The sequence below is a fragment of the Melanotaenia boesemani genome, chromosome 7 (assembly GCF_017639745.1).
Source record: "Melanotaenia boesemani isolate fMelBoe1 chromosome 7, fMelBoe1.pri, whole genome shotgun sequence".
Lineage (NCBI taxonomy): Eukaryota > Metazoa > Chordata > Actinopteri > Atheriniformes > Melanotaeniidae > Melanotaenia > Melanotaenia boesemani.
This window is the reverse complement of record NC_055688.1, coordinates 38,093,503-38,114,645: the sequence shown is the minus strand read 5'-3', so window position 1 is coordinate 38,114,645 and position 21,143 is coordinate 38,093,503. Positions and strand designations below refer to the sequence as shown.

The 21,143-nt window shown below is 44.5% G+C and overlaps 1 long non-coding RNA gene across 1 annotated transcript; it reads left to right on the top strand.

Annotated features, from left to right (window-relative positions):
* Positions 1–259: 259 nt before the first annotated feature.
* On the top strand, positions 260–15,697 carry LOC121643239. The gene is made up of 3 exons (XR_006011074.1): positions 260–387; positions 5,206–5,211; positions 15,687–15,697. It is a non-coding gene; the product is annotated as an uncharacterized LOC121643239 (long non-coding RNA).
* The last annotated feature ends 5,446 nt before the right edge of the window (positions 15,698–21,143 follow it).

Here is a 21,143-nt window from a genome sequence, read left to right as displayed (position 1 = left end):
TATCCATCCATCCATCCATCATCCATCCATCCATCCTTTCACCCATCCATCATCCATCCATCCATCCATCCATCATCCATCCATCCATCCATCCATCCACTCATCCATCCTTTCACCCATCCATCCATCCATCCATCCATCCTTTCCCCCATCCATCATCCATCCATCCATCCATCCTTTCACCCATCCATCATTCATCCATCCATCCATCCTTTCACCCATCCATCATCTATCCATCCATCCCAGTATGTCGGGGTCTTGTTCAGGAGTGGGGGAAGGATGGAGCGGGAGATCTGCAGGAGGATCGGTGCGGCGTCTGCAATGATTCGGACTCTACATCGGTCTGTCCTGGTGAAGGAGGAGCTGAGCTGAAAGGAGAAGCTCTGGGTGGTCTGGAGTGTTCTGGGTATGACCCATGAGAAGGAGACCCCAGGGAAGACCCAGGACCTGCTGAAGCAACTACATCTCTCAGCTGGACTGGAACTGCCTAGGGATTCTCTGGATGAGCTAAGGAAGTGGCTGAGGAGTGGGAAGTGCCTCCTGACCTCAGAGAAGTGGTAGAAGATGGGTATTTTATTTCAGACTACAATAAATCACATGTCTAAAACTTCTATTTGCGAGGTTGTGAATGATTGTTTTAGCATTAAATACTCATTCATGATGAATGTGGATGAAAGAAGGAAAAATACCTTCATTTCATTTGTGCAACAAAGCATTTAAATGTTTATTGTTTGTTTTTTTTTCCTATTGAACGTTTTCTGGTAAGCAAGAAGTTTCTTTTGTCCATGCAGATTTCAGTCCTGGAGTCCAAACAAAGCTTTTTCATTTGGACCCAAACACAGACATCTGACTGGATTTCCCTCTGCAGACTCTCCCAAGCCCCACAGCTCCACTTTGTAATCTTTATCTGGCTTGAACACCTCCTTACCCCAAAGTTACCCCCTCTGTATCCCATCTGCAGCATGTTTCCAGCTGCATGGCTGCAGGTTGTGGTCCAGCCCGTAGTGACTGAGCTTTGTTTGGCATTTTAATGAATCTGGATGTCGGAGGAGAGCAGCTGTAAGTGTCAACATGAAGTCTTACTTTAATAAATACTTTCTCGGTTTCAGTAAACTAGAAATACTCTGCAGTAACGTGATTATGCCTGAAGCTGAGCATTGTGATTACTCATCACTACACGTCTTGTTCAGGAATGATGGTAGGATGGAGTGAGAGACGGATGAATGGATTTGGGCTTCGTCAGCAGGAATTAGGGCCATTGTTGTCCAGCTTCATGCTTCTCATGAGTTAGAAGCTCAGTTCATTCATTTCTCCAGGTTAGAAGTAAGAATGAAAGCTCATCCGGGAGATCCCAGATGGATGGAGGGATGTTAACAAATCAACCCACAGACCAGTAGGAATAATGAAGAAAATGAGCTGAAAACGGAGCTCATTGTCGATAACGTGGGAGAACTTGAAGATGTGCTGTTATCTTAAATAGCTATGCTGTCATTTACCAGCTGTTTTTGCTTGCATGTTACTCACCTTTACATGCTAGAGTTGACGGCCGTCGGCCTGCATCCTGTCGCCTGGAAACACTGGTGTCTCAGTCTGGAGGAAACGGGTTGAGTTCATTTAGACGAATTTCGGTGTGAAAAGAAGGTGTAAGAAGGTCTAAAACAGGCTCCATGGAGCGAGGGCGGCTTGTTAGTCATCATCAGTAGAGGAGAACAAAAACAGTCCGAGGAGACCTCATAGCGGGATGACTGACCCTGAGGGGTCCGCCCTGCCCGGGTCCACTTCCACGGATAGTCCAGTTAGTTCGGAGCAGTGTGGACGATCTTTCTTACCCTGGTTCAGACCAAAGAAGCCAACTCTTCTGCCACGGACAAGGTCCTGTATTTGGCAGCATCTATCTGAGCATAATCCAGAAAGGTATGGACTGATTCAGATGAAATTTCCAGGAAATCTCAGAATTGGAATAAAGGAACAAGGGATTATGTTTCACTACGGTAACTGAGGCATTTACAGCATTTAGAAGGTGTGCTCTCACTTTCTGGCCTTGTGGCTCTTTAAAATGTCCCTCCAGTCCGTTGGTGTTTTATTCCTGCCCTGCAACCAAGGCTCAGCTGTAGACGCTCCTCATTAGAAGACGTTGATTTCAGCCCCATGGCCGAGCCTTTATCAGGAAATGTCATTAACTGGCTGTCCGGCAGCAACATGGTGAATAAAGTCTTTAACCTGATTGGCCATTACGCCTGAACTTTACCTTCTGTTTGGCCTGAGTAGTTTAAATACTACATCAGTGAAAATAAAGATCAGGCCTGTGAAGTAAAAGAGATTTATCAGCTGTTATAGACTCATGATGAGGCTTCAAATGTCAGCTATATATAAGCTCTGGGTCCATGAGTAATGTCGGAGAGAGGCAAGCTGCTGGTGGAGATCCTGTGTGCTCAGAGAAGAAAATGAAGGTGGATCGAGTCTTCGGCTCCCACATACGACGCTTCAGTGGTGCACTGGAAATCTGGCACAGGCTATTTCCTGATCACAGATAAAAGACTTTATTCAGAAGAGCGTATTTCGCTGTTATCCCGCACATCTCACATGGATGTAAATAATCATTCATGTAAAAGCTTCCTTTGCTTTGATTTGCTGTTTTAACATATTTTACACCCAGAAATCCGTTGTGTTCATTCCCAGCTGTTAATCCTGCTTCATAATCCGGCTCCTCTGTTACCGAGAAATCCACTCAGCGTTATTCCTGACATGCAAACTTCCAGTAGTTCCTACATCCTCCTCACTGGAGACTCGTCATCAGCTCAGTTTTCTTTTCCCTCATATCTACAGCTTCCCTCCTTCCCTCCATCCTTCTCTCCATCCTTCGTTTTATCCTTCCTTCCCTCCATCCTTCTCTCCATCCAGTGACACGACTACAAAGTCGATCATCGAACTGCAGCCTAGAGTGTCCTGGTGCCAAGTGCACACGTGGGCAGTGAGCATGCCCACACCTGCTCAGCACTTTTCACCAGGACCAACTCCAGAATGGAAGAGGGTCCAGCCCCTCTCAAGGACAAGGAGAGCCCAAGGTCTGCATCGAGGTGAGTCCAACTATACCTAGCTGGAACCGCTCAGCCTTGTGCATCAGGTCATGCTCCTTCCTGAGAGGTTCCACGTCCCATTGGCTAGCTTCTGTAGCCGAGGATCAGCTTGCCAGAAAAACCATTGAATCAGAAGGTGTGTCCAAACTTCTGATTCAATGTTTTTTCTCATTAATTAGTTAATACTAAATTAATACTAGAATAATACTAAATACATCCAAACTATTGAGGAACACATACGGAATTATGTATTTAAGACAAAGTGTTAAAGAAACCAGAGTGTGTTTCGTATTTTAGGTTCTTAGGGTAATCACCTTTTGCTTTGATGATGGCTTGGCACACTCTTGGCATTGTCTCAATGAGCGATATAAGATTGTCATCTGGAATGGTTTTCCAACAGTTTTGAAGGAATTCCCGGAGGTGCTGAGCACTTGTTGGTTGCCCCCCCCCCAATCATCTCAGTTGGGTTTAGGTCAGGTGATTGTGGAGGCCAGGTCATCTGATGCAGCACTGCATCCCTGTCGTCCCTTCCACAGCCTGTAGGTGTGTTTGGGATCTTTGTCCTGTTGAAAAACAAATGAGGTCCCACTGAGCGCAGTCCAGATGGGATGGCATATCCCTGCAAACTGCTGTGGTAGCCATGCTGGTTAAGTCTGTTTTGGATGTTGAATAAATCACCAACAGTGTCACCAGCATGCATCCCCACACCATCACCCCTCCTCCACCATGCGTCATGGTGGGGGCCACACATGTAGAAACCATCCACTCACCTTTTCTGAGTCCTACAAAGACATGGTGAGTGGAGCCAAAGATCTCAAAGTTGGATTCATCAGACCAGATTTCCACTGGTCTAATGTTTCTTGGCCCAAATAAGTCTCTTTTTCTTGTTGTTGTTCCTCAGAAGTCTTTGTTTTTTAAATAAAACCCTAGAAGAGTTGTGGAAATGAAAATGCAAAGTTGAAGAAATAAGCAGACATAAGAATAAAATGAGCAGTTGGGATGTTTGCCACTCCATCGAGGACTGAGGTCGTAGCATCTAACGAGAGAAGAATAATTAAAGTAGCTCTGGCTCGTTAGCGTTGGGATGTCTCAGACAAGCATCCAGCCACACAGACGATGAACTTTCCACAGCTGGAAGAGAGAATAATGGTAATTCAGCAGGTGTTTGGAAACTTTGAGTCACAAAATGTATATTTTTTTCATGTGCATGTTCATGTGATGCTGTCCAAGCATTAGTCATGACCCATTCCCTAGCAGATGCAGTCAGTCACGCAGAGAAGAAATTCTCCCTGCAGCATGAAGGTCTGGACAGAGACGACAGGGGAAGCTAACATGTTTTAGTTGAAAGCACACTCAGTCATGGAAAGTAATCAGCTGTCCTGTTGCAGCAGGTTGCATCACTTTCAGGGACAGGAGAAGAAGATGCTGAACTCTGGTTTTTATTTTCACATTTAAAACATCTGCCTTTGTGATTTCTCCTCAGCTTTAAGGCTGAATTAAAACTACTCTCATCCCCAACAAGTTCTTTTCTTTACAACCTTGAGGACCAGGGTCTTAAAAATAATGTCATTGACTGAAATTCAGTGTGAAATTTATTAAATGTGTTACAGTCGTCCTGGAACAAAGAGTCATTGTAGAAAATAGTCAACTAACCCTCCACAAGAACAGAGCATCCACCTGTTATTACAGACACATAATTCCATTCAGACCCGATCTTACAGACACATTTCTTCTTAAAGACGCACTGCAGAACTTTATTCAGTGGTGCCCCTATCGACGGCTAATCCAGCATCATCTTCATCCTGCCTGTACTATGAGATCTCTCCAGCCAGTAAAAATCAGTTTGAGCTTAACTCTTGTTCTACCTCTCTCTCTCTTTCTTTTCCTCTTTTCCTCCGATAATGTCTTCTTGCGTTTCGTAGCTGAATCAGCCATTCAACACAACCATCCTCTTGCTAGCGTGTTGCTAGCATGTGATGCGGAGCGTGAAGTCAGCTGCAGCATCACGCGACATCCTGGATAAAAAAGTTGTATAGTTCTCAGCGTCAGGACGCTTCTGGGCAGCAACAGCTCCAGAAATGTGGATAATAGACGTCACTGTTCCACTGAACAAGTCTGCAATGCGCAGATTTAAGTTTGGAAATTCAGGTAATGCATCTTTCACCGATCTCTGGTCGTCTCCAAGCAGCAGCATCTGCAAACCTGATTAACAGAATTAAGCCTTTGGACCAGAGAAGTTAAACCTGTTACCACTTTCCACCACTAGATGGCAGACATGTGAACCAGCCGTCAGCAGTCGTCCATGCTGGTCACCGGTCAGTCGGGGACTGTTAACAATCCCCCAACCCCACGGCACCAAAAATAAATAAATAAATAAAAGCAAAGTCCCGCCCTCTAACATCTGGTTGGACCTCCTTCATCTCTGACTCCAGCAGCTTCTCTGTGGCATCGTCTCTAGAAGCTTCTGCAACGTCACCACCAATTTCTCTCCAAGATCTGATGATGATGGAGAGTCCGACCACTGAGCAAAGTCTTCTCCAGAACATCCCAAAGATCCTCCATGGGGTCCAGGTCTGGACTCTGTGGAGGCCGATCCGTGTGTGAACATGATGTCTCCTGTTCCCTGAACCACTCTTTCACAGTCTGAATCCCATGAATCCTGTACTGAGTCATCAGGGAAGATGGAATAACCTAGACCTGAACCTAGACCTGAACCTAGACCAAAACCTAGACCTGAATCTAGACCTGAACCTAGACCAGAACCTAGACCAAAACCTAGACCTGAACCTAGACCTGAACCTAGACCAGAACCTAGACCTTAACCAAGACCTGACCAACTGCAGCAACTCCAGGTCATAGACTGCCCCCACAGGCTTGTACAGCAGCACTAGACATGATGCTGCATCCCTTCATCCTCCTCTCTTCTTACCCTGATGCTCCATCACTCTGGACCAGGGTAGACCTGGACTCAACAGACCACATGACCTTCTTCCATGGCTCCAAAGTCCAGTCTTTATGCTCCCTAGCAGACTGAAGCCTTTTCCTCTGGTTAGTGGTTTTCTTCTGGCTCCACAGCTGTTCAGTCCCTTGAGTTCCTTCACATTGTTCATGTGGAAATGTTCTAACTTTCACTATTAAACATGGTCCTGAGTTCTACTGCTGTTTTTCTTCCTTCTGCTTCCACCAAACGCTGAATCACCATCATTCAGGATGTTTTTCTGACCACGTTTCTTCCTGGAAGACGATGGTTCCCACCATCCTTCCAGTTTTAATGATGGTTGGACAGTTCTGAACACAGTTCTAGTAGTTTCTGCTTCTCCTGAGATGTTTCCTCTGCTTGATGATCTGACCCTTCTGGACCAGACTAACATCTTCTCCACGGATGTGTCTTTCCTCATGGTTGTTTCAGACATGAGAAGCTGCTCGTTGCATCGGTTGGGGTTAAATAACTAGTTGCAGCTGGAAGACGATCACCCTGCAGGAATCATCCAATAGGAGGCTCCGACCTGTTAGCTGAGGTACATCCAGGTGGAGACTTTCTTTGACCAGACAGTGGATATGAAAATAAACATATAAAGAAAATCAGCTGACATGTAATTGTTTGTAATTCATGTTTTCCTGACGAGCACCTTAATTTACAAAAGATTTTTCTGTGATTAAAAAAGGAATGTCCTGTCACGGCTTCACTGTTTCTTCATTAATTAATATTATGCAAGAATGTGAATAATTTTAGCATCTCAACGCAATTAGTCTGTTTTATCCCTCCGTGACTTCTTTTAACATGAGGCATAATCACATGAATATTTTTAGGGTCAGAGCAACCCAATTAAATGAGACTTAATGCTTCAGTGAATTACAGCAGAGTGCTCTCTATAGTCCCGCTTGCTTTCCCTCTGTTGCATAACCCTTTTATTTCTGGTTAATTATAAAACAACATTAATAGGTAACCTCAGTGGCTATTGTAGACTCCAAACTTTTATATTCTTTATAATTATGTGCAAGAGCTGCAGCTGCTAAAACATATTTACAGTTTTCGTTCAAACCTCAAAAACTGTTTTGGAGATTTGAGCCAAACAGAAGTTTTTCTGTCTTTAAAACAACATAAAGCCATGAATTAACTTTTAATGTAGGGCCTGGGTGAGGTAATAATGAGGGTTACAGAAGGGCTCCAGTAGTAAATGGTTGTAAATATAACAGGCTTACATTTACCACCTTACAGCAGGTTTCAGAGGTTTTAGGCAAATCTCATTGTTTATTCATTTACTTTAAACTAGAAGGAAGCGTTGCGTCCTCCGGGCCGTCTTTGGGAGAGGGGCGTGGTTACTGTAGAGCTAAATGAAAGACGGAGACGACGTCTCCATTTAGCTTCGTTCCAAAGAACGACGCAGTGCTCTGCAGGTCAGCAGCAATCGATCATCCGTCATCAACTTGTAAATATTTTACATCGTCTTTATACTTTTCTACTGTAACAGGAACACTTTTAATTTAACAATCATGAAAAAAACAGCATGAAATATTTTTACTCCTGTAATTCTTATCAAATAACTTCTTCAGCTGTGTACGATTCACTCTTTAAGCATTTTTAAAACGTCATCGATGGAGACTGAAGGAAGCATCACCGCAGCATCCTTCTAATCAGGACCAGAGCCGGCATGATGGCATCATCTTCACACTGTAAAACCATGAAACCAGCTCACCTGGACCACCTGCCAGCTTCACTGGAAGCTTCACTGTCCCAGGTTGATGCTGATAACCAGATACGATGGAATTAGAGAAGTTAGCCGCGCAGAACTGGGATGGACAGACGCTGCATTTCTTTTACCAACAGGAAAACATTTTATTATAATAACTATCATACTTTTTCCGTTCAGGTTCGATTATTTGTGTGTTTTTGCTCATAAAATCAGCTAAAGGGGAAAATGACCAGAACACGGAGGTGACGCTGTGCTGGTAAATGTCTTCTTTTTTTCGTGCAATAGGGGAAATCAAAAGTATTCCAACATCTGAACTAGTGTCAGACCCTCAGGGTTTTCAGGACTTTCCTGCGTTGAACATCAGTTGTGGTGATAAACTTCTCCACTGACAGCAGTAAAAACTTCATCTGGATCCAACCTGCTGACGTCTGATGGGGAAGTTCAGGTCTCTGTTCCTGGATTTATGTCATGAAGATGGAACTTAGAGAGGCTGATATCTACGGTGGTGGAAGGTAATGTAAAAAATGATTGGTTTACGTCATTATATTTTTTAATTCTGTTATTTCCTCTGTGGTTATTAAAACATAAATAACGAGTTTCTGTTAAAAATCATTTTAATATTGTTTTTATTAGTTGTTTTTCTTTCAGTTTTATTTAAATGCAGCTCCTGTTTTTACATCATAACTGTTGCACCAGTTAGAATAAAGAGACACCAGATATTAGCCCATATTTTAACAGTAAATTCAGTAGAGGCCGACTGGCTGTGTGAAGATGTGACGGCGTGTTGATGCTAGGGATGAGCCGATCCGATATTCAGCATCGGTATCGGACCGATACTGTACAAAATGCTAGGATCGGATATCTGACAACAAAAATTTAATATGTCCGATCCAATTCATTTGGCCTAACTTTGTTTTGCCAAACCTGGAGAGACGGGCTGGTGGGCGAGCAGGCCGCAGTACCTGTCACGTGACGAGTAGGTAACGCATCATAGGTAGCACCTAGCTAGCGCTCTTGCAATGTCAGCAGTGTGGACCTACTTTAAGCTTCCTGGTGCTGGAAGCAAAACAGCGGATTGCAACCTGTGCAGAACGAGTGTTTTCAGGGGTGGGAGCAGCAAAGCCGATTTCAACACTTCGAACTTGATAAAACATTTACGTAAGCACCACAGAAAGGATTTTGAAGAATTTACTCAAACAACCAGTGCAAAAAAGAAGAGCGCGCCACAACAACAAACGCTGCAGGAAACATTACAGAGGCGCAAGAAACTTGCATCAGAGAGCAACAAAGCTAAGATGATCACAGAGAAAGTGACTGAATTCATTTTGCTGGATGACCAGCCCATTTCCGTTGTGGAAAATGTTGGGTTTAGACGATTAATCAAAGTCAAAGTCAAAGAGGTTTATTTGCCACATGCACAGTTATACATAGTACAATTGTAAAGTGAAATGTGTTTTCTGTACCTGCATCCTTTAAGAATAAAAAAGAATAAGCTAAATATTTATGAAATAGAATAAAAATAGAATAAAAAAGGTAAATCTTAAGAGTTTAAATAAGATAAAAGAATAGCAGCATACTTATGTATATTTACATACATATTTACATGTGCAAATAGGAGTGACAAGTGGAAAAAATAAGGGAAAAGAGTACTATGTACAAAAAAAGTGTAGGAGTAGGTACGACAGCTGCTGACAATAGCGGCGCCATACGAGTTGCCTCCCCGACATTTCATCTCTGACACGGCCATACCAAACAAATACAAACAATTGTGCGAATTCATCTCAAAGTGCTTAGAAAACGTTGCCACATTTAGTTTTACAACCGACATTTGGAGCTCAGACGTGTGTCCAATGTCTTTACTCAGTCTGACAGCCCAGTGGATTGACTCAACTTTTACTCTGCAAAAAGCAGTGCTACATGCAAACAAGTTCCCTGGTTCACACACGGGGGAGGCTATTGCTATAGCAACGGAGGAGATGTTAGAAGCATGGAAGATTGAGAAGAGCCATGTCCACGTCATTTTACGAGACAACGTGAGTAATGTCGTCAAAGCAATGGATCGCCTTGGAGTGGCCAGTTTGGGGTGCTTTGCACATAGCTTGCAACTTGTTGTGAACGAGGGACTGCTAGCACAGCGTAGCATAAATGATGCAGTGTCTGCCGGCAGAAAAATAGTGGGTCACTTCAAGCATTCCCCGCTTTCATATTCACGCCTAGAGGACATTCAGGTGGAACTGAATATGCCAGTCAAGGGCCTTCAGCAAGATGTACGTACAAGATGGAACAGCACATTTTACATGATCCAGAGCCTTATCGCTCAAAAACGGGTTCTGTGTGCATAGAACGACCTTCCAGCCATGTTGACCGCAAACCAGTGGGGCCTGCTTGAAAAAACTGTAACGGTGCATCTGATGTCATCCCCATTGTCTGTGTGCTCAAACGAGCGCTTTGTCGAGAAGACCCCGCAGACGCGGAAGTGAAGACCATGAAGGCCACCCTGCTTGAGGCTGTGGACAGACGTTTCAGTGATGTGGAATCTGAGCCATTATATTCTGTTGCTACACTGCTAGATCCAAGATATAAGGACAGGTATGATGTCTATTAAGTTCACTTTATATATCCCATTTGTGTGTTAAGGTACATTAATTTGAAATTTTACATATGTTTATTTTTATCTAGGTTCTTCACTAATGCAGAAACCTCAAGGCGTGGAAAAAATGCATTAATGGGGGAGTTAAAAAAGATGGAAGCCTCAAGACCGACAGAGGGGACCTCACCTGGGTCAGTAGCCTCAGAGCCTGCAAAGAAGACTCCAAAGGTCGAAGGTGGACACTGTAGTGGACTTGAAAGCATTTTCAATGAAATCTTGGATGAATGCACAGCTGTTACAGAGTCAGCTACCCCTACTGCATGCTTTGAAGTTCAGACTTACTTCAGTGAGCCAAATATTCTGCGTTCAGACAGTCCACTGTTGTACTGCAACGTCAACCAATAAAGGCTGCCGTTGCTAGCATCCGCTGCTGCTAAATATCTCTGTGCACCATCAACAAGTGTGGAGAGTGTGAGGCTTTTTAGCACAGCCTCCAATATTATTGATGAAAGAAGAAACAGGCTGACAGCTGAGAAAGCTGAAATGCTCATCTTTCTAAAACAGAATCTGCCCCTTATGTTAAAATGAATGAACTTGATAGCAGGGGTAATAGCCTATCTGTGATAACAGTTCTGTACACTTTTAAAAGAGGAGGTACTACTGTTTTTGTTAATAATATTTGGTACCTATTGAAGTTACAGTCTATATGATTGCACTTTTTAGTTGGATTTTGTAATGAATGTTTACATTTTGTTTTGCACATTGAATGGTGGTGTGACCCTGTAATTGCCACTAAAAGCTAATAAAAAGCTGCAGTGTTACAAATCTTTATTTATGGTGTGAGCATTTCTTCCTTTTGGGAATTGAAATATTTGTTTCATAGTTTGATGCATGATTTTTAGATGGCCCGGTTATGTAGTACATCCATAGAACTATATTAACACTTATTTAAAAAGCGGTATCGGATTGGAATTGCTATCGGCAGATGTTCAAATCCAGGGATCCGGATCGGATCGGAAGTGAAAATATTGGGATCGGGACATCCCTAGTTGATGCTCCACAGCTGGTCCGGTATTTTCTTTCAGAGCTAGAAGATCTGCATGATGAGCACGTTCATGCATGAAACCTCCGGCTGACTTCCAGCTTTTTCTCCAATCAGTAAAGCTCCGTTTTCAGTTTAACCCTTTAATGTCTGACCCAAGAAAAAATGGGTTGAAAAGTTTCATTTTACTAATCTAAAATCTTTATTTGGCCCTTTAACCAAATGTAAAAACATAATTAACAAAAAAGAAAATTTCTATTTTCACCGTTTATTATGTCAGAATAATTGTAGTGCAAAATGTATCCACCAGGGGGCAGAAGACAAATGTCAGATTGTGTTCAAGTTTCCACCATAAAATGATGCAGAAGGTCTCAGAAACTGTGTCAGATATGGTACATACAGCATAAGAGGGTTAAAAAGTCATATGATGTAAATCCACGTGGCTTTGGTTTTGCCCACAGATAAAGTTTTAGCTCAGATTGGTTTGGAGTTTGATCCTGCTGCTGCAGTGATCAGATTTTTTAGAAGTGGATTTACTCTCACCTGTTCTGTAAGCCATGGAGGAGCATCCTTACGTCACATCTTCCCTACAGAGTTGCACACACTGAAGCATTTCTTATGCTGGAGTCCTGGAAAGTGTAGAGGATGTTCTAACTTTCACCGCTGTACTAATGTATGATAGATGCCTGACGGGGGCCTTGCATCCCAGGTGTGAGCTGTTCCCCCAGCCACGTCCTCGCCATCGTAAATAACAACGTACACCGGAGCAGAGAAAAGGGAAAGACTGCCAGAGGGGGGCATTCATCCAAACAGCTGGTTAAAAGCACTTAGCTAATGGCAGCCATACATCAGCTGAGGTTATGTATGGTCTGCGTGACTTTAACTGTCACCTTCGTATAAATAGTCTGTTCAGCCAGAGTTTTATTATCTATACCGACTTTTCCTGGAAGTCAAACCGATGCACGGGTTGGTAGAACCAGTCTGACTTTGCCTTTAAACTGGATGAAGGACATGCAGACCACTACAAGACCTTGATGCTGTTTGCTTTTTCCCCTTCTCTAATTCCAGAAGAGAAACGAGGACGGTTGCAGGTGAGTTTCACTGCAGTGGCAGAACATTCCGGTTCAACTTTCCTGGTTGTTGCCGGAGCTTAACCCGTCTGTCCTCAGATGGAACACCATCCGGTGACCCTCATGGCCAAAACATGACCAAAAATTCCAACATTATTTCTTTTCTGCTTTTTGTCATAAATCACTAAAAGAAAACAAAAACTGAATCATTTAAGGATTAAAAGTCTAAAAATCATTGAATGGATTAATGATCCAGGTTTTCCTTCCTGGTCCTGGTCCTGATGGAGGTTTTCCTTCCTGGTCCTGGTCCTGATGGAGGTTTTCCTTCCTGGTTCTGGTCCTGATGGAGGTTTTCCTTCCTGGTCCTGGTCCTGATGGAGGTTTTCCTTCCTGGTCCTGGTCCTGATGGAGGTTTTCCTTCCTGGTCCTGGTCCTGATGGAGGTTTTCCTTTCTGGTCTTTGTCCTGATGTAGGTTTTCCTTCCTGGTCCTGGTCCTGATGGAGGTTTTCCTTCCTGGTCCTGGTCCTGATGGAGGTTTTCCTTCCTGGTTCTGGTCCTGATGGAGGTTTTCCTTCCTGGTCCTGGTCCTGATGGAGGTTTTCCTTCCTGGTCCTGGTCCTGATGGAGATTTTCCTTCCTGGTCCTGGTCCTGATGGAGGTTTTCCTTCCTGGTCCTGGTCCTGATGGAGGTTTTCCTTCCTGGTTCTGGTCCTGATGGAGGTTTTCCTTCCTGGTCCTGGTCCTGATGGAGGTTTTCCTTCCTGGTCCTGGTCCTGATGGAGGTTTTCCTTTCTGGTCTTTGTCCTGATGGAGGTTTTCCTTCCTGGTCCTGGTCCTGATGGAGGTTTTCCTTCCTGGTTCTGGTCCTGATGGAGGTTTTCCTTCCTGGTCCTGGTCCTGATGGAGGTTTTCCTTCCTGGTCCTGGTCCTGATGGAGATTTTCCTTCCTGGTCCTGGTCCTGATGGAGGTTTTCCTTTCTGGTCTTTGTCCTGATGTAGGTTTTCCTTCCTGGTCCTGGTCCTGATGGAGGTTTTCCTTCCTGGTCCTGGTCCTGATGGAGGTTTTCCTTCCTGGTCCTGGTCCTGATGGAGGTTTTCCTTCCAGGTTCTGGATTGAACTGGTCCCAGAAGGGCCTTGAGATGACTTTGTCCAGAATCGATTCTGTATAAATAAAGCTGGATTGAACTGAACCAGTTTGTTCTTAGAACAGCTGTTTTGTAGCTGCGGTCCGTCCCAGAGCTGCTTCAGTCTTCGGACGGTGAAAATCTCATTTCTTTCTGTTCTTCTGTGTTTCTGTTGTTCATCCCTGTCGGCCACCGGGATGGTGCAGCTGCGACTGCATCGCATAAACCTTTAAGCTGAAAGAAGAGAGGACAGATAGCATGCTGCAGCGTGTCCTCAGAAGCTGCTGTATCAGTGGAGAAAAGGCCTAATGAGGGGACGGGAACAAAGAGAATCTAGAAAGAGTGAGAAGAGAAAGGGCAGCGGACGGGCGGAGAGGGTGACAATAATGAGACTGTACATAGTCAGAATGCCACTGACACAGCCAGACCGGAGCTGTGATAAGAACCGGTCCATCACCAAGGATTGACTGTATATGTGTGTGCATGTCATGTGCACAGGGGTGTATGCGTCAGAAATGAGAAGAAGGGATGATTCAGTGACAGATACAAAGCTAATGAGTGCTGGTGTGATAGTACACTGCTACAAGCTGGATGAGTAAAGGGAGCTGTATGTGGTGCACTGGTTAGTCAGTCATGAGCTCATTAGAGTTGCCATCACTATGACAACACAAGCAAAACTGACAGGTCTGGAGGAAAAAAGCTGAACATGACTTGACTGATTAAATTTTTACAGCTTGGGGTACAAATTTATGTTTTTAGACTCTCCAAAATAATCACACCTTCTTTGGCTCATGGGAATTGCTTAGCAAGTCGTTGCCATGGAAACGGGACTCAGCAGCAGTCTGACTCCTGACATCCATGTCATTCATAAAATATACACCTCTGGCTAAAAGCAATGATTCATGCTGTCCGCCTTCTCAGCTGTGTCTCCATGCAGCTGCAGCCCTGCAGACTACACCTGCACACAGGTAGAAGCCCCCATCCTGTCAGACCTGAACCTGGAGCTGTTCTCGGGGGGGGGGGGGGGGGGGGGGGGGTTAATGATGGTCGGCACGTTGAGATCGTATCACATCGTATAAATCTGGTGTGAGATGACGTAAGACAAGGCAAGTTTATCTGTATGTCACATTTCATGTAGAAGAAGATTCAAAGTCTTTTACACAAAACATTAAAAGCATCACAGCGGGGAGCAGGAAGAGGTAACAAGACCATTAAAAACTAACTTTAAAAGAAATTAAATTCAATTAGAAAGAAAAAAGCTAAAATAAAACCGGTAAAAGCCAGAAATAAAGTTCCAGTGTGGGGAATTAACATCCGTTCTGATAAAAGGCAGCAGTCCTGTTCTAGAATGCGCCGCTAGGTGGCAGCAGCAATTGTAGTAGCTCTGTTTTTAACTTGTGATTTTTTGCAATATAGCCGTCTTTTTTAAGACATCAGCTGTCAATCTGTGTCTGTTCGGGTTGATTTTTTCACGCTGGTCAGAGGCTGTGCTATACGGGAGATTTTTCTGAATATTTTTCTGTTTTTGCAAGACTTGTTATTGTGAGTCTCCATGGCAACGAGACTTGTTTACCATCGGGATCAACTGATAAAACTCTCCAAACTCAAGATTATCAGTGAAACAACACTTCAAATCCCAACGGAGTTGAAAAGAAAGAGAAGAGGATGCAGGGCAGGAGCGAGGCAGAGAGAAAAACGGTGGCGATTCAAACCGTTTCTTCCAACGGTTGTTATGGGAAACGTGAGATCGCTAGTTAACAAAATTGATGAACTTCAGGTGCTAACCAGGTCTCTTAAAGAATACAGAGAGTGCAGTATTATGTGCTTCACCGAGACATGGCTGCATGAACACATCCCAGACTGTAATGCGTCTGTACACGGCTTCAGGACGGTCCGTGCAGACCGCAATAAACAACTCAGCGGGAAGCTGAAGGGAGGTGGAATTGCGGTGCTGGTAAACCAGCGCTGGTGTCATCCTGAACATGTCACTGTTAAAGAGAAGATCTGCAAAAGAGACATTGAACTGCTAGCTGTGAGTCTCCGCCCGTATTATTTACCCAGAGAGTTCACATGCGTTATTCTGGTAGCGGTATATATATTACCTGGTACCGCTCCAGACGCAGCCTGTGATGTCATTAACTCTGTAGTGGCCAGGCTTCAAACACAACATCCAAACGCATTTGTGGCGATCTCTGGAGATTTTAACAACATCTCCCTCTCTGCAACTCTACCAACTTTCCAACAGTTTGTCAGCTGCTCCACCAGAGAAAACAAAACGTTGGACTTATTTTATGCAAATATTAAAAATGCATACAGCTCCTTTGCCCTGCCACCTTTAGGAAGATCAGACCATAACCTAGTTCTTCTCTCCTCCTCCTACAAGCCCATCGTTCAGCAACAACCAGTCATTAGAAAGGCTATTAGAACCTGGTCTAATGAAGCTGAAGATGCTCTGAGAGGATGCTTCGAGGCTACAGACTGGAACGTCCTATGTGAACCTCATGGAGATGACATCAACGCCTTGACTGAGTGTGTGACAGATTATATTAACTTCTGTGTGGACAGCACCGTTCCAACAAGAACAGTGAGGTGCTTCCCCAATAACAAACCCTGGATCACCAGTGACCTGAAAAAGCTGCTGAACATCAAAAAGAAAGCTTTTAGGGATGGAGACAGGGAGTTATTGAAGTCCACACAAAAACAACTTAAAACACAAATGAAGAAGTGCAAGGAGGACTACAGGAAGAAGTTGGAAAGTAAGCTTCAGAAAAACAATGTGAGGGATGTGTGGTCAGGAATGAAGAAGATCACTGGCTTCGGGATAAAGGAGGATCAGACCGATGGAGGTCTGGACAGAGCGAATGAACTGAACATGTTCTTCAATAGGTTTAGCTCATCTCCTGCTTCAACCCCAACTAGCCACACACCCTCCATGAGCCCACAGCTTTCCTGTCACACCTCCACTCTGTCACCCTGCAGCTCAGTCAAGGACCTGGACACAACCTCATCTCCCTCCACATCAGGACTTCCTGAAACCTCCTCTGCCTCCACCTCCACTCTGTCTGTCTCCTGTAACCAAGTCATGCAACAACTGGTGAAACTGAACCAGAACAAGGCTGCAGGTCCAGATGGTGTCAGTCCCAGAGTTCTCAAGACCTGCTCAAAACAGCTATGTCCGATTCTCCAGCACCTGTTCAACACCAGCCTGAGCCAGAGAAGAATCCCGGTGCTGTGGAAAACATCCTGCCTTGTTCCAGTGCCTAAAAAACAACAACCAGCTGAACCAAAAGACTACAGACCAGTCGCCCTGACATCTCATGTCATGAAAGTCCTGGAGAGACTCTTACTGGCTCACCTCAGCAAGCAGGTGAACACCTTTCAGGACCCATTACAGTTTGCATACCGTAATGGGCTTGGGGTTGAAGATGCCATCATATACCTGCTTCAGAGAGCCCACTCTCATCTGGACCAGTCAGGCAGCACTTTGAGGGTCATGTTCTTTGATTTCTCAAGTGCTTTTAATACGATTCAGCCTGCTCTGCTGTGTGAGAAGCTGCAGAAATTCCAGGTGGATCCCTCCACAACCACCTGGATTTACGAATACCTCACAAACAGACCACAGTTTGTGAGACTGAAAGGTTGTGTGTCTGAGATGGTGGTCAGCTGCACTGGAACACCACAAGGGACTGTACTTTCACCATTTCTATTCACGCTGTACACCTCAGACTTCCAGTACAACTCTGAGTTCTGTCATCTGCAGAAATACTCTGATGACTCAGCAGTTGTTGGGTGTATCAGTGATGGACAAGAAGCAGAGTACAGAGAACTGGTCGGTCAGTTTGTGAAATGGTGCGGTGACAATCATCTCATCTTGAATACCAAGAAAACAAAGGAGATGATTGTTGACTTCAGGAGGAACAAGAACACACATAGAAGTGTTTCCATCATGGGAGAGGAGGTGGAGGTGGTGGAGGAATACAAGTACCTTGGAGTTCAGCTGGACAACAGACTTGAGTGGAAAAGCAACACTGAGTACATTTACAAGAAAGGTCAGAGCAGACTCTACTTCTTAAGGAAGCTGAGATCTTTTAACGTCTGCACCAAAATGTTGCAAATGTTCTACAGGTCTGTTGTTGAAAGTGCAATCAGCTTTGCAGCAATCTGCTGGGGCAGCGGCATCAGAACCAGAGACTTGAAAAGAATTAACAAACTGATCAAGAAAGCTGGATCTGTGCTTGGAGTAACTCTGGAGCCGCTGGAGTTGATCATCAAAAAAAGAATTCTGTACAAGCTGACGAAGATAATGGAAGATCCTTCACACCCTCTACACAACGCCGTGACGAAACAACAGAGTGTGTTCAGTGGGAGGCTTGTTCAAGTCCGATGCAAGACAGAGAGATACAGAAGATCCTTCCTTCCAGCAGCTATCAGGCTGAAGAACAAAGCCCTTAATTAATTAATGTGATTGTTTAAAAAAAAAAAAAAAAAAAAAAAAAAAAAAAAAAAAAAAAATTACTACTACTACAATATTGAATTTCCCTTTGGGATTAATAAAGTATTTTTCATTTCATTTCATTTCATTTCATTTCATTTCATTTCAAATAGAAAAGTTTTTAACTCTTATGTAAAACTGCTGAGTCAGCAGACCTGCAGGTTTCTGGGAGTTTGTTCCACATGTGAGGAGCATCAAAGCTGAACGCTGCCACTCCACGTTTAGTTCTGACTATGGGAACAGAAAGTAGACCTGACCCTGATGACCTGAGGGATCTGGTTGCTCCATAACCAACCAGAAGATCCTGAATGGATTCTGGTCCTAAACCATTCAGGTCTTTGTAAACTAGCAGCAGGAAGGCAGTGAGGGCTAGAGTTCTAGGATCTACTTTTCTGGTGTTAGTGTGGACCGAAGTTCTAGGATCTACTTTCCTGTTATTAGTGAGGGCTAGAGTTCTAGGATCTACTTTCCTGGTTTTAGTGAGGACTGGAGTTCTAGGATCTACTTTCCTGGTCTTAGTGAGGACTGGAGTTCTAGGATCTACTTTCCTGGTCTTAGTGAGGGCTAGAGTTCTAGGATCTACTTTCCTGGTCTTAGTGAGGACTGAAGTTCTAGGATCTACTTTCCTGGTGTTAGCTAGGACTGGAGTTCTAGGATCTACTTTCCTGGTCGTAGTGAGGACTGGAGTTCTAGGATCTATTTTCCTGGTGTTAGCTAGGACTGGAGTTCTTGGATCTACTTTCCTGGTCTTAATGAGGGCTAGAGTTCTAGGATCTATGTTCCTGGTCTTAGTGAGGACTGGAGTTCTAGGATCTACTTTTCTGGTCTTTGTGAGGACTGGAGTTCTAGGATCTACTTTCCTGGTCATAGTGAGGACTGGAGTTCTAGGATCTACTTTCCTGGTCATAGTGAGGATTGGTGTTCTGGGACCTACTTTCCTGGTCTTAGTGAGGACTGAAGTTCTAGGATCTACTTTCCTGGTGTTAGCTAGGACTGGAGTTCTAGGATCTACTTTCCTGGTCGTAGTGAGAACTGGAGTTCTAGGATCTATTTTCCTGGTGTTAGCTAGGACTGGAGTTCTAGGATCTACTTTCCTGGTCTTAGTGAGGGCTAGAGTTCTAGGATCTATGTTCCTGGTGTTAGCTAGGACAGGAGTTCTAGGATCTATGTTCCTGGTCTTAGTGAGGACTGGAGTTCTAGGATCTACTTTTCTGGTCTTTGTGAGGACTGGAGTTCTAGGATCTACTTTCCTGGTCTTGGATAGAAGTTCTGGGTTACTGACCAGGAGGATCAGTTAGCCTGTTAAAAGTAAACAAGGCTCAAGTTTTATCGCTGTTCTTAGCAATGATGTCAGAAAGAAAGATGGTCTGAATTTCTCAGCTCCTGGTTAGAAATCCTCAGTCTATCTTTACAGATCTCATAGTGAACCTGCAGCTTTGTTTTCCACCACCTGCGTTCAGCTTTTCCACATTCTGGTTTTCCAGCTATTACCAGCGTCGCATTTTTCCATGGAGCTCTTTTTTTGGCAGCGATCACTTCCACCTCGGTGAGAGCAACGACATCAATAATGCTGTAATTGTACCATTGAAATGATCCACAAGCTCATCAGCTGAAGGCCGGGGGGGGGAGAAAGCTGGTAGAAACATTTCAGTGGGATTTTCACCAATGTACCGGGTCTTGATAACCTCTGTTTGGGCTTTTTGTTGACAATAACAGCATCTCAAAGAAAACCCAGGAATGATCAGACAGAGCAACATCTACCACCACAACCTGGAAATATTCAGACCTTTAGAGACGACCAGATCCAGACAGGGTCCTCTGGTCCACATGCTGAGTTAGACCAAAGGTATCAACAACTCACATCTGGTCTCCTGGATTGTGGACTACCTCTCAGAGAGACCACAGTACGTTAGGCTGGGTGGCTGCACATCTGACACTGTGGTCAGCAGCACAGGAGCACCACAGGGCACTGTGCTCTCCCCTGTCCTGTTCACAATCTACACATCAGACTTCCAGTATGAGTCTGAGCTCTGCCACATGCAGAAGTACTCGGATGACACTGCCATAGTTGGATGTATTAAGGATGGACAGGAGGAGGAGTACAGGAGTTTGGTGGAAGACTTTGTTGGCTGGTGCAGGGCGAACCACCTGAAGCTGAACACTTCCAAAACCAAGGAGATGGTGGTGGACTTCAGGAGGAACAGATCAGATCTGAGGCCCGTCTCCATAGAGGGTGTGGAGGTGGAGTCGGTCAGTTCATATAAGTACCTGGGACTGCAGCTGGATGACAGACTGGACTGGTCAGAGACCATCAACGCCATCCACAAGAAAGGACAGAGCCGTCTGTACTTTCTAAGGAGGCTGAGGTCCTTCAACATCTGCAAGAAACTGCTGCTGATGTTCTACCAGACTGTGGTGGCCAGTGTCCTTTTCTATGCTGTGGTGTGTTGGGGAGGCAGCATAAAGAAAAGGGACGCAGCACGGCTGGACAGAGTGATCCGAAGGGCAGGATCTGTGGTGGGCACAGAGCTGGACTCTTTGGTCTCAGTGGCAGAAAAGAGGACCTTGGACAAGATCCTGACCATCCTGGACTCCTCCTCTCACCCTCTTCACAGAACTCTGAGCAGGCAGAGGAGTGTGTTCAGCCCCAGACTACTGTCCCTGACCTGCTCCACCAACAGACTCAGAAACTCTTTCGTACCCCGGGCCATCCGGCTGTACAACATCTCGCTGAGGGCGCAGGGGTCACAACCACAACCATAGTCTGAATAGTTTTTATGGACATGTGCCTTTTTCTCATTTGGAAGCACATTTGCTCTTATCCCATTCTGTTAACACTGTCTCAGCAGTTTTTTCACATCCTGCACTTTTTCACTCATGCACCTTGTTTGACTACCACTGTCAATATATGTACATTCTTGATCACCTGTACAGTATATATGTACATAGACCATAATAATGACTCTTGTTCGGTCCAACTCGGAGTGTGTTTTTGCGTCACAGCACATCTAGCTGAGTAGACATTACAATGAGTGTACAATAGTTTTTACCA